We start from the raw sequence: 6,636 nt of genomic DNA, 5'->3' as shown, positions 1-6,636 counted from the left end.
TTCTAATTGCTTCATATTATTGATAGATGGTATTTCATTGTATGACTGTATTATAATTCTTTATACATACTCCTGCTGATGGAATTAAGTTGGTTCTAATTTTTTTTAGTACAAATGATGCCACAATGGACACACCTGTACATTTTCCCTTGGACACATCTGCAAGAGTTTCTGTAAGATGTGTATCTAGGAATGAAATTATGGAGTCAAAAGGTTATGTACATCCTCAATTTACTAGATACTGTCAACTTGCTTTCCAAAAGTACCAATTTATTCTCATTCTAATTAATTAATTAATTATTTAAAAAATTGAATCATAATTGATTATTCATATTTTTGGGATTCAATGTTGATCAAATCAATATTACCAGTATGTATATTGTTACAAATCGTACTTATTCTTTATGCCCCTTGTCCAATCTCTCCCCATCCCCATCTCCCTCCCCCCTCCCACCACTGATAGCCCTAGATTTCTTCTCTTCCTCTGAAAGAATAATCGTTACTCTGTTGATTTGTTGCCAAGATGATCTGTCCAGTGCTGAGAGGTGGAGTCAGGTCCCCCAATATTATCATAGAGCAGATGCTTCTTCTGTCACTCTGGAATGGGCTTTGTGGAGAGAGACATCCTCTTCTTTTCTTTGGCCTCTACTGGTGATTCTCCTTGTGTCAATGCACTCCAGTGGCTGGTGGGCCATCTTTCTGGTGGTTGTGGCATCTAGCTGCTTTCACGGCAGCTGTGGTTACTGTGGTGGCTGTGATGGGCCACCCATGTGGAGGTGATGTTATTGGCATGCTCCTTGATACTAGTGCTGTGCCCGGTTGTGGGGAGATCCAGACCTGGCTCCATACCCCAGGCCCCCGGGCAGGGCCCCGAGGCATTGGCACTGTGCCTGGATATGGGCAGGGGGTCCGGTCCCCGGCTTCAAGCCTCAGATTCCCAGGCAGGACCCAAGGTGCTGGTGGTGTGCCTGGGCTGGAACTAATTTTTTTGTCCTTTACTTACTTCTAAAATGCGGGAACTTCCTGTGGGAACCTGTACTTGAGCTGTGTGGTTGAGCTAAATTGCTGCTTTGCTGCTGTTTCCCTAGGGAAGGCTTTTTGTGCAGCTCAGGGTTTAATGATTGACCTTACAGGTACTTCCGGCTCTCCAGAGACCAGGTGCACCTGGGTTGTGTAGAAACTCTGATCCGGGCCGGCCCGTGGCTCACTCGGGAGAGTGCGGTGCTGATAACATCAAGGCCCCGGGTTCGGATCCCATATAGGGATGGCCGGTTCGCTCACTGGCTGAGCGTGGTGCTGACAACACCAAGCCAAGGGTTAAGATCCCCTTACCGGTCATCTTTAAAAAAAAAAAAGAAACTCTGATCTGGGCCTGAGTCTTTTCATCAAACTGCATCCCATGTGATTCCGCATTCCCGACCAGTCTTCTCTGAGTGGTCCTGCACTGATTGGGAGGTGGATCAGCTGTCCTTGCTGTGTCCCAGTGTTCTCCCGGTGGGCCTGTCTCCCCCACTGCCCGTGCTCCAAACACTTCCCATGGGATGGGCCATGCTATGATCCCTTGCGATGACTCACCAGCCTCTGAATGGCACCCCTTTTTCATCTGTTCTGGTTCCTCTCTCCTGCATGGGTTCACAGGACCCTATTAGTGGTCTTGCTGTCCTGGGGGCCACCAAGGCCCTCTTCTCCACTGCTGCCTCCAAGCAACTCCATCTGAAGGGCACAGCTATGGCTTCTGCTGGCTCCTGCTCCATGCACTCAGCAGCTCCAGCCTTAAAGTGGCTGTGGCACGAAATGGTCAGAGCATTTTTTTCTTTCTCTCATCGTGGCTTCTCCACCTTCATGAGCTCCGTAGGTCTCTCCTCCTCTTCCCCTGAGCTACAGCGGCCCCAGCTTGGCTCATGTTACATTTTTATAGTTGTAAATTGGTTGATTTGTGGGAGACAGTGACTCTGGGGACTGTCTATTCCACCATCTTGACTGGAACCTCCTCATTCTAGTTTAATATGAGTAGATTTACTAAAGTGAAATGATCCTTTCATTCTCCAACTCCTTTCCTACTGAATCATAGCATCCTATTCTTTTAATGAGATGATAGATTTGCATAGAATTTTCTCGGCCTTTTTGCATCTAGACACATAAGTGGGATGTGCTTTATTTTCCCTCTTGGATTGTCCTTGTACAGTTTGGATACTGTCTCCTTTCTCCCCCTCTAAGATGCCATACTTTATAAAAGATTCAAATCATCTCTTCCTTGAAGATTTTATCTTTTATTTTATTTATTTTTAAATTTATTTTTATTCGCATATTCATTGTTACAAATCATACTTATTCTCTGTGCCTCTTACCCAATCTCTCCCCTTCCCCTTCTCCCTTCCCCCTCTAATAACCATAGATCTGTTCTCTCCATCTGATAGATGAACTGTTCCTCTGTTGGTTTGTTGCCTAGATGACCTGTCCAGTACTGAGACAGGTGTGATCAGGTCCTCCCCTATTATTGTAAATCAGATGCTTCTTCTATTACTCTGAAGTGTGCTTTGTGGAGAGTGGACCTCTTTTTTTTTTTGTCTCTTCTGGTGCCTCTCCTTGTGTCAATGCAGTTGAGAGTCTGGCGTGCCAACTGCATGGTGGCTGTGACTGCTGCTATAAAGACTAGCCACTTTTGCAGCAGCCATGGCAATTGTGGTGGCTATGGTGGGCTACCTGTGTGAAAATGGTATTTTTGGTGTGCTCTTTACCTGGTTAAGGCTGGGTTTGGCTTCCCCCAGCTCCACACCTCAGGGACCTTGAAGATTTTTAAAAACTCACCTGAAAAACTGTCTTGAAAAGTGCTTTGTATGGAGGATAGATACATAACGTCATTTCACTATTTTCTAATATTATTCTCTTTTTAATAACGGGTTGATTTGATACTTATTTTCTTAGATTTTTTCTGTTTTATTACTTCACACATTTAGTGATACAAAATTGTATGTATGTAGTGTCCTCTTATCCTCTAAAATATCTCCTCTGGTTCCCCGTCAACCCTAATTTTTCTTTGTGCCTTTTTTCTTCCTGCCAGAAGTCTGTCTCTTTTATGGGCATTTCCAAAGATGCAGATTTTTAAATTATTATTCTATCACTGCTGAGGCCGTGGTTTCCCATTTTTTGGATTTTCTTTTCTTTTTTTTTTTTTTCTTCCTTTTTGTCTTTTTTTACTGACCGGCAATGGGATCGCAACCCTCGCTGTTGCACCCGCACCGCGCTCAGCCAGTGAGCGGGAACCGGTCTCCACATGGGATCCGAACCCTTGGCAGGAGCGCTACTGCGCTCTCAAGTGGCGCACTCTCCAGTGCGCCACCGGGCCAGCCCGGATTTGATTTTCTTAATGTTTTCCTTTGACTTTCCTTGAGGTAATTTGTTCTTTTTGTACTACGCTCTCAAGCGGCGCACTCTCCAGTGCACCACCAGGCCGGCCCGGATTTGATTTTCTTAATGTTTTCCTTTGACTTTCCTTGAGGTAATTTGTTCTTTTTGTGGATGCTTGAGTTGAAAGCTTAACTAGTTTATTTTTAGTTATTTCATATAAGGCTACAAATTCCCCTCTGAGTACTTCTTTGGCTGCTTATTTATTTTCTGTGTCCCTTCCCTCCCCTCCCCAACCCCGTTATCATAAATGCACTTAAAACTTTAAATTGACCTCTGAGTATATTTTTTTGTTGCATTCCACAGGTTTAGATTTGCAGTGGTCTTGTCATTCAGCTCTGAATATTTTGTGATTTATGTTTTGACTTATATTTAACTCATTATTTGTTTTTGGTGGCTGGCGGGTACAGGGATCCAAACCCTTGACCTTGGTCATATAACACCACGCTCTAACCAACTGAGCTAACTGGCCAGCCCAACATTATTTGACTTCAACATTTTCACTTATGTGGGTTTGAGGAGCTATACGTCATCATCGATTTATAATTTTATTGCATTGTGTCTAGTACGTAAGTCTAAATGTTGAGCTTTGCAGTCCAATATATGATCTGTTTTTGTGAAGGCTCCCAGTGTTTAGACAGGACGTCCATTCTTTGTTGGGTACGAAGCCTTGTACATATCTATTTGATTGAATTTGCTATTCCATTATTCATCTCCTTGAGATCCNTCTCCACATGGGATCTGAACCCTCGGCAGGAGCGCTACTGCGCTCTCAAGTGGCGCACTCTCCAGTGCGCCACCGGGCCAGCCCGGATTTGATTTTCTTAATGTTTTCCTTTGACTTTCCTTGAGGTAATTTGTTCTTTTTGTGGATGCTTGAGTTGAAAGCTTAACTAGTTTATTTTTAGTTATTTCATATAAGGCTACAAATTCCCCTCTGAGTACTTCTTTGGCTGCTTATTTATTTTCTGTGTCCCTTCCCTCCCCTCCCCAACCCCGTTATCATAAATGCACTTAAAACTTTAAATTGACCTCTGAGTATATTTTTTTGTTGCATTCCACAGGTTTAGATTTGCAGTGGTCTTGTCATTCAGCTCTGAATATTTTGTGATTTATGTTTTGACTTATATTTAACTCATTATTTGTTTTTGGTGGCTGGTGGGTACAGGGATCCAAACCCTTGACCTTGGTCATATAACACCACGCTCTAACCAACTGAGCTAACTGGCCAGCCCAACATTATTTGACTTCAACATTTTCACTTATGTGGGTTTGAGGAGCTATACGTCATCATCGATTTATAATTTTATTGCATTGTGTCTAGTACGTAAGTCTAAATGTTGAGCTTTGCAGTCCAATATATGATACCCTTTGCAGTCCAATACATGATCTGTTTTTGCGAAGGCTCCCAGTGTTTAGACAGGATGTCCATTCTTTGTTGGGTACAAAGCCTTGTACATATCTATTTGATTGAATTTGCTATTCCATTATTCATCTCCTTGAGATCCTTATCATTTTGTCTGCTTGGTCTTTTAGTTTCTGAGAGTGGGCTTTAGTCCTCCAGCAAAACTGTGGTTCCGACCATTTCTCCTTGTGGTTGTAAATATTTAAAGCCATATTGTTTAAGAGCAGAGTATGTATTTATGGAGGAGATGGGCAGGCCTGGGGCTGACCTCCACCACTTATGATCTTGGGTCAGAGGCCTGACCTCTTTCAGCCTGTTTTCTCATCTGTCCAATTGTGCATTGTTGCAATTATTAAATGCAAGGGTTAAATGAGATCATGTGAACTAAGCATACAGTAAGCACTCAATAAATGGGGGTGGATGTTGTAGTACCCATGGTAGGGCCAAGGCACCTAGGGAGGCTCAGAGTCTTGGTCATGTCTGTGGGCTGAGGCAATTCCTTAGGGGCTCCTTCCAGAAAGTCTTCAGATAAATCATCCACCCCCACCATAACCATGAGCATCTCAAGGGCTGAAGATCACACACACCCTGACTTTCCGGAAAGGTTCTCTTTATCTAGTGTCCAGTAAGGAGAGCAAGGTAGACCCTATTCAAACACTTCAGCCTCAGTGGTCTTGGGGTTTGGCTAGAGGGTTGGACAGGAGGCTCAGGCATCCCAGAAAAGGGAAATAAGGGATAACTTCTTTAAGGGACTTTGAGGGTTGAGTAGTTCTCTGGGCTGAATAGCCTGTTGATAAAGTCTTGGATAACTCAGGTAGGACCAGGCTTGGGTTAGAGTTTTGCTTTTCTGTCCCCTTTGTCCTGCAGTGTGTCACTAAGTTCACTCCTCCCTACTTCTTGAATCAGAACTCAGAGGCTACTAAGTGTAGACCTTACATGGTCCTCCATCTTTTTCTGTCTCTAGTGTCTGCCTTTCCCACTATCCTGTGGCAGGGGGAGTGAGGGATTTTTTCCCCCAGCTCTGCCGCCACTACTGCTGTCTCTCCCTCTCTGGTCTGTTTCTTTCTTGACTCCCCTAAAACTCATCTTGCAATTAAAAAAAAAAGTCGGGCCGGCCCGGTGGCACACTCGGTAGAGTGCGGAGCTTGGGAGCGTGGCGGCGCTCCCGCCGAGGGTTCGGATCCCATATACAGACCTGTGCGCTCACTGGTTGAGCACGGTGAGGGCGCAACACCGAGGGTTGTGATTCCATTGCCGGTCGCGGTACGGGCGCGACACTGAGGGTTGCGATCCCGTTACCGGTCACGAAAAAAGACAAAAAGGAAAGATTAAAAAAAAAAAAGTCTCCATCTGTAATTAATATACTTTCCCCCACTTTCCTGATGTTATTTGTACTTTTCTTGACTGTACTTGCCTAAGATTTATCTCCTTTGGTGTTTTTAAAGAAACAGTTTTTGATTGTGTTAGTGCTAAAGGACCATCTCAAAAAACGCCCAGAGCTACTTCCACTTTTACCCTTATTTCTTTTCTATTTACATTGATTCTATTCTAGTTACTTGAATTCAAAGCTTGGTTCCTTTATTTTTAATTAATCTATTTTTTGGTTCATTTATTTTTTTAAGCTTTTTAGAATTTCTCATTTTCTTATAAATGTGGTCAAGGCTATGAATTTTCCTCTGTGTACTACTTTGGTCACCCTGCAGCTTTCATTACGTAATATACTATTTGAATTGTTCATTTTTTTTTTTTTCCTTTTTGTCTTTTTTCGTGTCCGGCAACGGATCGCAACCCTCAGTGTTGCCCCTGTACCGGACCGGGACCGGCAA

The sequence above is a fragment of the Galeopterus variegatus genome, unplaced genomic scaffold, assembly GCF_000696425.1.
Source record: "Galeopterus variegatus unplaced genomic scaffold, G_variegatus-3.0.2 Scaffold695, whole genome shotgun sequence".
NCBI classification, from domain to species: domain Eukaryota; kingdom Metazoa; phylum Chordata; class Mammalia; order Dermoptera; family Cynocephalidae; genus Galeopterus; species Galeopterus variegatus.
This window is presented reverse-complemented; position numbering follows the sequence as displayed.